General features: G+C 41.0%; 1 pseudogene; it reads right to left on the bottom strand.

Annotated features, from left to right (window-relative positions):
• Positions 1–331: 331 nt before the first annotated feature.
• Positions 332–450, bottom strand: LOC148519352 (5S ribosomal RNA; annotated as a pseudogene).
• Positions 451–10,921: the final 10,471 nt, after the last annotated feature.

Here is a 10,921-nt window from a genome sequence, read left to right as displayed (position 1 = left end):
AAGAAAAAAATGAACCAAGAAAGGCTTGTTGTTGGGGCACTCTTAAATCAAAATTTGTAAAATATAAACTTTATTAAAAATCATTACAATTTTACAGATCTTCTTGTTAAACCAGAATATATGGATATGGCAAAATAAAGATATTGAAAAATATGTTTCAATACTTTTTGGGTAATAAGTCTCCTGTACACTCATTACAATTCTATATGTTTTAATCATATCATACAGCAGTCGTGTAGGAGTGTCCCTGACATTGTCGCAAAATCAATTAATTCCATATGAACACTATGCTACGTGTTCACTCTGTCCCAATCAGCCTCTTATATATCCCCACCTACAGCACCTGGTATTCCCAGGTGGTCACCCATCCAAGTACTAATCAGGCCCAATACTGTATAGCTTCCAAGATCAGATGAGATTGGGCATATCCAGTATGGTGTGGCTGTAGGTACATTAAATGGTTCAAGAGAGTCTGGATGCCCTGGTGCAGCATAGCAAAAGTGTTTGTAGGACTAACTCAGATGAACAGTCCACTTTGTCTAATTGGATGATATAAAGTTCAAAAAAAGTATGCTGTAGGTGAGGTTATATAAGAGGCTGATTGACACAGAGTGAACACGTAGCATAGTGTTCATATGGTATTAATTGATTTTGTGACAATGTCAGGGATACTATGGGTATCATCCTCCTGCATGATTGCTGTATTTTATGATTAAAACATATAGAATTGTATTGAGTGTACAGGAGATTTATTACCCAAAAAAATTCTGAAATTTTTTTTTTATTTCTTTATTTTGCCATATACATATATTCTGGTTTAACAAGGAGATCTGTAAAATTTTAATGATTTTTAATAAAAATTATATTTTATAAATTTAGATTTAAGAGTGCCCCAACAACAAGCCCTTCTTGGTTTTTTGGGAGCACCACCAACAACGAGCTACGTTATAATCTAAATAACAAAATACAACATGGTTGGTTAGGAATAATTTACTAACAATACAAGGTTCTGTGCAGCACCCTCCCTTCTTTTTTTGCCAGTTATTACCTTTAGTGATTAATCAATCAATGCTGTTCTTGGCTTCCACTTCATAAATACTCCACCTCCATTTACCTATATGGAATGTAGTTGGCATCATGGTGATTGGAGACACCAGCTGTTGGTGATGCCGGCATTCAGGATACCAGCAGTGGAATTGAAATTCTGCTGTTGGTATGCTTGTCTAGCAGCTGGGACTAGCACTGTGTCTCAGATTTCATTTCCAGTCCTGTGCATCAGTGTGTAGGATCCAGGTCTATGTGCCTGTAGCCAGCTCACAGTCCTGAGTTCCTCATTCCTACTATCAGTTTGAGATTCCAGTTTTAGCTTACTTTTGAGTTTTCATTGGCTGTGTCTATCTGATTTCCCAGTAGTGGGTTCCAGCTCCAAGTTCCTGGATTCAGGTTCTGGTGTTGAGCTCTCCATGATTGGTTCCAGGTTCCTATAGCTGCAAGTTCCAGTTCTGTAATTTGGTCAAGTTCCTGGTTTTGATTCCCTCCCTCCAGCCAGTGTTACTCTGGTTCTGGTACTTCATAGATGAGCAGTGGTATTATCAAAGCTTCCAGTTTCAGCTTCACTCCTGCTTCAGCTAGACCCAGGGGTCCTGATACAGATCAACAAAAACAGACATTTGCAACACTTTTATATTAGAGTCTGGATAAACACGCCCCCTAACTAACTTCTTTTTTCTATAATGTTAAAAGCTGAACAATGATTATATCTGTATATACAATAAACACAATTGAGAACAGTGGTTGCAATGTCAAAATTACAAATGTCTAACACTCCCACTCAACAACTGCTTTTCAAACCAGTCCCATCTTGGATCTATTGTTCTTAAACTTTAGCCTTGGGATTGGCTTTGTCAAAACATCTGACAACATACAGTATATTCAGTCTTACAATAGATCAGAATCATATCTTGCTCCAATAGATGATGAAGATCTAGGACCCCTCCCCCTATGTATCCAATAGATCACCAAGATAATCAACATGTTTGGTTCTAGAGTTTAACTTTTAACTTTTTGCAAGCTTTATACATCATTAATTGTCCTCAAATAATACTGTTGGTTGAGCTACTGACTCTCCAAAATCCTGTAGTAGCTGATGTAACTAAACAACTTCTTGACGAGTGTAGGCCGCTGAAATTTATGCAGCTTCTGTTGATAAAGCAACTGACTTTTGCTTTTTACTGGACCATGCGATTGGACCGTTGACCAGCGATCACACATCACTCTCTTAATTACATTCCAATATCTTTGCAAAAGTTTACTCACATGTCTACAAAGATGAGACATAGCTACTGAAATATCTGGCTTTGTAGTACTGTAGTTGCCACATATAAAAGTGCCCCCACTGCTTGTCTGAACTATTCAATATTAGGTAAGAGATCATCTTCTTCTAATTTCAGATATGATGCATCCATTGGTGTTGTCACACCTTTTGCTTTTGACATTCCAAACTGACTGAGATTTGTACCATTTTTAGAAACTGATGAGTAGAAAACTTCCATCTTCTTTTCACTTTATGAGGATTTTTAGGTAGTAGGTCACATCTCCCAGGTCTTTAGTCTCAAAGTGTGAGTCTAGAACTTCAATTAGTGTTGTGATCTCTTTTTCTTCTTAATGGGCAATAATCAAATCATCCAAATACAATATAAGAGCAGATACATCTATTTATTTCCCTTTTTCATACTTTGAGTATAGGCAAGGATCAGCTTTATTTCTTGTGAACTCTTGTTCCAATAAAACATTTTTAATTTTATAATTCCATGCTCTTGCCAATAGCTTAAGATAATAGAGTGATTTTTGTAATTTGCAAACAAGGTAAGCTTGGCCCTTTTTGACATAACCTTCAGGCTGTGTAATGTACTATTATTTTTCTATATCACCATAAGGAAAAGCAGGTTTGATGTCATAATGTCTCAGTTGCATATTTCTTAAGGCAGCTATGGCAATCAAGGCTCTGAACGTACTCTGTTTAGCAACTGGTGCAAAAGTGGCATCATAATCAACACAATATTTTTGAGAATAGACCTTTGCCACTGATCTTGCTTTAAATCTATAAACTTTACCTTTAGAGTCACATTTGATCTTAAAAACCCACGTACATCCAATTGTATGTTTTCCAGGATGTAACTCTTTAAGATCCTATTTTTGATCCAACAGGGACTCTCACAAAACAGTCAGCATCAGCACCTCTGCAGTGGTATATTAAACTAAAATGATTGTTGATGATTCTATAAAGAAAATTCTAAAATGCATATCTACTTAAGTAGCTGTCTACTGCTGTCCTTTCAGCACTATGGTTCAAATGGTAAACTGACCTTTGTGTCACAACATGTGTTACAGTAAGTGTAACTCCATATCCACCATAGAGCATGCTTCACCTCCCATTGATTAAAAAACTTTAATGAAACTCATTGTGAGTGTTATCCCTAAATAGGAACACGCAACTATCGCTGAACTTCGATTGCCCAGATAGCCAAAGCTCCCATAGATGATAATTTACTTTATTTGGTTGCATGCCATGTACTGTGACCATTGTTGCTTCCCTAACTTAATTTGACTAGGAGCTCATAATAAAGATAAAATAATAATAATAATAAAAATTAGAGTTAAAAGGCTTATATTTGTTTTACGAACTTCTACTTGTTTTATTTTTGTTCTTTGTAACATTGCAAAACTTCAGTTAAGAAAGGGTTGTGACTGAAGACTAAGGCACTTGAAATGAGTCAAAGTCTAAAGCCTACTTTGATGCTACCTTGGTAACAGACATTAATCATAGTCACCAGATAATGTCCAGATAAATGAAACTTGCTGCCTTAATAACATCACTAAAGTTGTAAACTGTTTTCTTAAAACTTTTCTTGCACCATGTGGCACTTCAAGGACCAGATATAAATATTTCATGTTTGTTTTTACCAACTCACTGTCTTATTTACTATACTCTAGAACACTGGGCCTGATTCAGAGCCACTCGCTCTGACAGAGCGCTCACTCTGAATCAGGGCTGGGCTTTTTTTTTTTTTTGGATTGGCCTCTTGGCCGCTTGCATAGCTGTGGGTGACCACCCACAGCTATTGCGAGCGGCCATGATGATGGTTGCGATGGTCAAGACCATCATGACCATTGGGCTTGTGATGAGACCCTTGTGGTAGGGTCTTGTGGCCGCAAGCCCCAGAGAGATTTCGGCTCTAACAGAGCCAGAATCTCTCCACTGACATCACTGTGATGTCAGTGAGGTCGCCCCCAAACAGCAGGCGTTCTCATGGGAACACCTCTGTTTGGGCAGCCACCCCCCGGCCTGCCCACCAAAGGGGGTGAGCTGTCACTCAACATCGACAGCTTGCCCCCTTTGGTGCAAGACCCGGAGCAACGGATTGCCCATCGCTAGCCGGGTCTCTCGCATGCACACGACGGAGCTGGCTCCATCGTGTGCATGCGCTGTGGGCCACCATCGACCCGGTTGCGAGCACTCGGCGCTTGTGACCGGGTCTGAATCAGGCCCACTCTTTGGAACCACCCTCTAAAAGTGTCCTGGAGCAATGCGGGCATACAAAAATGAGGAGTGGTCATGGTCTCTAAGGGGTTGCGAGACACCAGATGGGCGTGCTACATCTTTATTGATCATACCTAGTGCCTCGCCAAAGTGGGCTGGGGGTGTGGCTTGGTGGAATCTCCTTGATATATCCTGATCCCCTGGTGGTCTAGGGCCGGCATCCTCCCTGCTGCTGTGGGATCCCCTCCTGTAACCCCCGGTGCTCTGTGTTGAAGCCTCTGGAGTGTTGTAGCATCTGTCTCTGTGGTGTGTAGTGAGGCTTGAAGTGGTGCCTTTCCCTCTGCCCATGGGCATTTCCGTCCTGTCTGGGCTCCCAGTGTGCCGCCGGATCCTCCCTTCTCCTACTACTGTGGGCACTGCTCACTGCACCACAGCCTGTACCCACTGGTACTGAGAATGATTGCCACCTGCTGCTGCTCCTCCTCTGGGTCTCTGGTCAGGAGAGTCACTCTGCAGCCATCATCTCGGGTGGATCCAGGAGTCCCTTGTGACTGTAAATCCTCCATTACAGCTCTCCTGCACTGTGCTACATCCACAGTAATAAATCCTATAGCTGGTGACCATTGAATTATAGTATAATAGCCCAGCTAAGTGTACCTGTTAGGCTATATCCACAAGGTGGACATACTGAGTGAATATTAGTTGTGTTGGAGGTCACTGGCACACAGCATTCATATCTACTATATTACTACCTCTTTCAGTGCTTTTTCTACTTTATATTGTGTGTGGAGTGCCCTCATATTATTTGTGTTAACATGTGGTAAACTGGCAATGCCGCTGGAGCTGCTGCCAGGTTAGATAAATTTGCTAGAACCTCTCAGGTACCTCAATCATCTAAACAGGGTGCGTCTGAACCCCCCTTTTCCTCTGCCTATCGAGGGTGATGCTGATCATAGTGGCACTCCACTCTGCAAATCCTACAAGCCATCTCTGCCTCTGAGCAACAGTTCACTGATAAAATGGCAAGGTGCAGATTGGTGTGTCCTTGCTCCACCAGGATTTGCAAAAGATAAGGGAGAGAATAGGTGAAACTGAACACCGTATTTCCGATTTGGAAGATGTCACCTCTCCTTTAAAGAGTAAAGTTGAGCATTTGTCGTCTCAAGTGGCATCCATCCAGGCTAAACTTTCTGATGTTGAAGGATGGCTTAGACGCATAATATTTGCCTCATTTGGCTTCCTGAATGGGCTCAAGGCTCAACACCTGAGAATTTTCTTGAGGACTGGCTACTTCATTTATTCAACCGGGAAGATTTCAGTACCAAATTCACTGTGGAGCACGCCCAAAGGCTCCCTTCAAGGCCTCCTCCACTTGAAGCTCCTGCCAGAACCTTCATTGCCTCTCTACTACATTTCAAGGATTAGGACACTGTTCTCCGTATAGCCCATACTAAGGGCTTCCTGTAATTTGAGAATCACTCTGTATCAGCTTTTCCAGATTTCGCATTGGAGATGCAGAAGAGTCTCTCACAGTTCCTGCAAGTCCAGTGTAAACTACATGATCGTAATATCTAGTATTCCATGCTATTTCCTGCATGATTGAGAGTGGTGCATGACAATACTACTCATTTGTTTGCTAATCTCAAAGATGCCAAGGACTGGTTGGAGTGGCAGCCCCGTACTCCTCGTTGAAATTTATATGTCTTTAATTACCGGTTTTTGCTCTACTTAAGTGTCTGCACTGTACGCTACTAATAGTACATGCAGTAGCCTATATGAGCTTATACAGTATGGTCTGAAATTTTGTGTTATATTGTATGTATTTTATATTTGATTGATATATTATGCTGACCTATATTTAATTTACTTAGTTTTATTTTCTTATATTCTCATGTCATCGGTTTTGATACATGTTTTATATATGTTTGATTATTCTGTCAAGGGACCAGTTACAATTAAGGGTAAATTTACTAAAGTGAGAGTGTCAGGACTGCAACTATTTCAGTACATAAAGTTATACTACTTTTGCCAAAGTTCCATCTTGGTCGTTGGAGGAGCTATCCTGCTTGCTGGCATGCTTCTCATTCAGGGGATAGAGTGTTAAAGTAATCATCTGTTTCCAGGTGTCATCAGGTTGTGGGATTCCTAGATTGCTCATTATTTCAAACCTGATTCCATTTGGGTCACATGTTCTGTAACTTCCTATGGATCACAGACCTCTAGTATAAAGCCTGTTACTAAATGTGTCTCAGTGTCTGTGCAATGTTGCTTTCAGGTCTTTTCTTGGACTCCTGCCAGATCCCCGCTGTGCCTCTGGATTGCTGTGGACTTTGTTATATTGCAGATGACCTTCTGATGTCAGTCATCCGCTGCACTACAGGGCCCAGCATTCCTATTGCCTAAGTATTGATTATTGCTCCATCACTGTAGTTTCACCATTTTGCTGCACTATTTACTTTGCCTGTTGTCTTTCCGTTCCTGTGGATATTGAACTCATCCTTGTTACAGTTGTCAACTGCACTGTTACAGTGTCATCTCTGCATCACGGGGCTCAACCCCGCTCCAAACCCTAGCCACATCATGGGGCTCAACCCCGCTACTTTCTTTTCCGCATCATGGGGCTCAACCCCGCTACAATCTTCTCTGCATCACGGGCTCAACTAGCTACAATCTTCTCCGCATCATGGGGCTCAACCCCGCTACAATCCTCTCTGCATCACGGGGCTCAACCCCACTCCAAACTCTAGCCTCACTGCAGGGCTCAACCCTGTCCTGGAATCTCATCACCTTACAGGGCTTAACCCTGTTCCGACTTCACTACGCCACAAGGCTCAAGTTTGCTTCATCTCTCACTGCCCGCAGGGCTCGGCCCTGTCCCAGAACTATATTATTCTGCAGGGCCCACTCTCCTCCAGATTTCCATTACTACAAGGTTCTACCCTGGCAAAGGTCCTAAGTGTCATCCTGAGGTGTTGGCCTCATTCTGGACTCGGGGTTCCTTACCACGTTAGTTCTTATATGTTAAAGACTGCATATATATATTTGGGGATTCTCTCCTATACTTATTATTGCATATGTGAACCTCTGTGCTGTTTGAGACTTTATTTGAGACTTTGCTGATTATCATTCTTTTGTGAATAAATTCTATTTTACTTTTATCCTGTGCTACTGAGTTTTATGGAAAGGTCATTCCTAAGACCACTCCAGTTTATTGTGCTTAGTAGGCCTGCCTCCCTCCAGGAGTCTCAAGGGTCAGCAGCCAGGACAGTTTGCACAGACCTAAAAATGAATCCGGATCTGGAACATGCTACTGGGGTTCAGGTGTTTCCGGGTTTGACTGCCCGTTTGGAAGTACAGGAAAATACTCAAGTTCAAGTTTTGCAATGTCTACAGGATCTTTCCACACATCTTGATAAACTTAAAATTTATGTTACAAGTACTTCAGGGATTTATGCTTCTCATTTACGCCTACCAACTCCCACCTCTTATGATGGAAATCCAAAAACATGTAGAGGATTTCTCAACCAATGTGAGATTCATTTTGAATTGTTACCTCAGAGTTTTACCACCCCTCGTGTCAAAGTGGCTTATATTATGTCATTATTGTCTGGTACTGCTCTTGAGTGGGCCTCTACTTTATGGGAGAGAAATTATGCCTTAATGTCTAATTACCAAGCTTTTGTTTCTACTTTTAAAAGAATATTTGACGAACCTGGAAGATCAGTGGCTGCATCTGTGGACATTTTACGAGTAAAGCAGGGAGCAGCTCCAGTTGGTCAGTATGTGGTTCGTTTTCAAACTACAGCCGCTGAACATAAGTGGACCAATGAAGCATTAAGAGCAGCATATTGGAATGGTCTCTCTGAGAGACTTAAAGATGAGTTGGTGACTTGGGATCTAATTTCATTGACGATTAAGATTGATCTGCATATGCGAGAATGAGGGGTTCAGAGGAATCGCACTGAGTGTTCTAAAAATTCTCTTCCCCAGTCTCGCTCTGTTCATGGTACATATTATGAGTTTATACAACTTAATAAAGCCAAATTGTCTGAAGTGGAGAAGCAACGTAGAAGGCGTTCTAATCTGTGCTTGTAGTGTGCATCCTCAGAACATTTTTTGGCTAAATGTCCAATAAGGCCGGGAAATGGTCATCCCTAGTTGATGGAGGGGAAATCAAACTAGGGGTACTCTCTAAAGTTTCCACCAAAAAAGATTGTTTAATTTCTGTGAGCATTCCTGACTTTGGTTCTTCATGTCAAGAGTTTTCTGCATTGCTAGATTCTGGAGCAGCTGGCAATTTTATTTCATTGTCTTTGTTTCAAAAGTTGAAATTCCTGTTGTCAAATTAACCCGTTCTTTTTCCCTTTCTGCAGTAAATGAGACTAGAATTTCTAATGGATATGTTACACATCAAACAAAGTCTGTGAAGTTGAGGGTAGGAGCTTTGCATGAAGAAAGTTTACGGTTTTTGGTATTACCTATTTCTATGTATGATATAGTTCTTGGTTTACCATGGTTAACTCTTCATAACCCTCATATTGATTGGACTTGTTCTCAAATTCTTTCTTGGAGTCCCAAATGCAAATTAAATTGTTTGATTCCTGTGGTACGATTGGCTGAATTGAAAGTAGATATTCCACCTTCTCTCCCACAGCTTTATCACGAATTTGCTGATGTCTTTTCTGATCAGGCGGCAGACGAACTCCCACCGCATCATCCTGGGATTGTCCTATTGAACTTATCCCTGGTAAAATGCCACCTAAAAGTCCAGTATACCCTCTCTCTGTTCCAGAGACTGAAGCCTTCTTCATCTCCCGCTAGAGCGGGCTTCTTTTATGTAAAGAAAAAATATGGCGGTTTTCGTCCATGTATCGACTTTAGAGGTGTAAATGAGATTACGATAAAAAATAAATATCCTTTACCTCTCATTACGGAATTGTTTGATAGAGTTAAGGGTTGTCAACTATTTACTAAACTTGATCTAAAATGAGCTTATAACTTGATCAGAGTTAAAGAAGGTGATGAGTGGAAACCGCGTTCAATACGCAAGATGCCATTATGAGAACCTCGTCATGCCTTTTGGTTTATGTAATGCTCCTGCGGTGTTCCAGGAGTTTGTGAATGAAATTTTCCAAGATATACTTTACCAGTTTGTTATTGTTTATCTTGATGATATTTTGATTTTTTCCAGGAATCTTTCTGATCATCGTACCCATGTTAAAGAGGTATTTAGTCGTCTTTGAGCTAATAAGCTTTATGGTAAGATCTCCAAGTGTGTTTTTGAAGTTCCAGTCATACCCTTTTTGGGGTATATCATCTCCGGTTCTGAGCTTCAGATGGACCATGAAAAGTTAAAAGCTATTCAAGATTGGGTTTTGCCCACTTCATTAAAGTCTATTCAGAGATTTTTAGGCTTTGCCAATTATTACAGAAAGTTTATCAAAGCGTTTTCAATGATTGTAGCCCCAATTACTGCTATGACAAAAAAGGGGCTAATCCCAAAGTGTGGTCCCCAGAGTCATTGAATGCCTTTCAGATTCTTAAAGATGCATTTTCTGCAGCCCCTATTCTAGTTCAACCGGACATTGAGAAATAATTTATGCTAGAAGTGGATGCTTCCACTTACGGAGTTGGGGCTGTTTTGTCTGAAGTGGCTGCAGATGGGAGAACAGTGTCTTGTGGATTCTTTTCACAAAAGTTTTCTAGTGCTGAGAGTAATTACTCCATCGGGGACCAAGAACTGTTAGCTATTAAGTTAGCTTTGGAAGAGTGGAGATATTTATTAGAAGGCGCAAAACATCCTGTTACTATTTTTACAGACCATAAAAATTTGTTCTATTTGAAGACTGCCCATTGTCTGAACCCATGACAAGCTCGTTGGGCACTCTTCTGTTCTCATTTTGATTTTGTCCTCAGGTATCATCCAGGTTCTTTGAATAAAAAGGCAGATGCTCTCTCACACTCAGTGTTGGAAGAGAAAGAACAAAATGAGGATCAAAGGTACCCTATAATAAACCCTCTGGCCTTTTCTTCAATTTCCATCTCTCCTGATCCTCCTCATGGGAAGATATTTGTGGCACCTGAGTTACGAGGTAAACTTCTTTCCTGGGCTCATAATTCTCGTTTCTCTGGACATCCAGGGGTTCGTAAAATGTACACTTTTTTGCAACGTTCCTATTGGTGTTCTTCCATGAAAAAAGATGTGCAAGAGTTTATACGTTCTTGTTCTAAGTGTGTACAACATAAGTCCTCCTGGCAGTCTCCAGTTGGTCCTCTCCATCCACTACCCATTCCCACCCAACCATGGACCCATCTTTCCATGGATTTTATTACAGATCTTCCTGAGTCTAGGGGGTGTACAGTTATTTGGGTAGTGGTGGA

The sequence above is a fragment of the Taudactylus pleione genome, unplaced genomic scaffold (genome assembly GCF_031769625.1).
Source record: "Taudactylus pleione unplaced genomic scaffold, aTauple2 ptg000190l, whole genome shotgun sequence".
Classification (NCBI taxonomy): Eukaryota; Metazoa; Chordata; class Amphibia; order Anura; family Myobatrachidae; genus Taudactylus; species Taudactylus pleione.
Note: the sequence above shows the minus strand (reverse complement) of the source record. Positions and strands in the feature narration are given on the sequence as shown.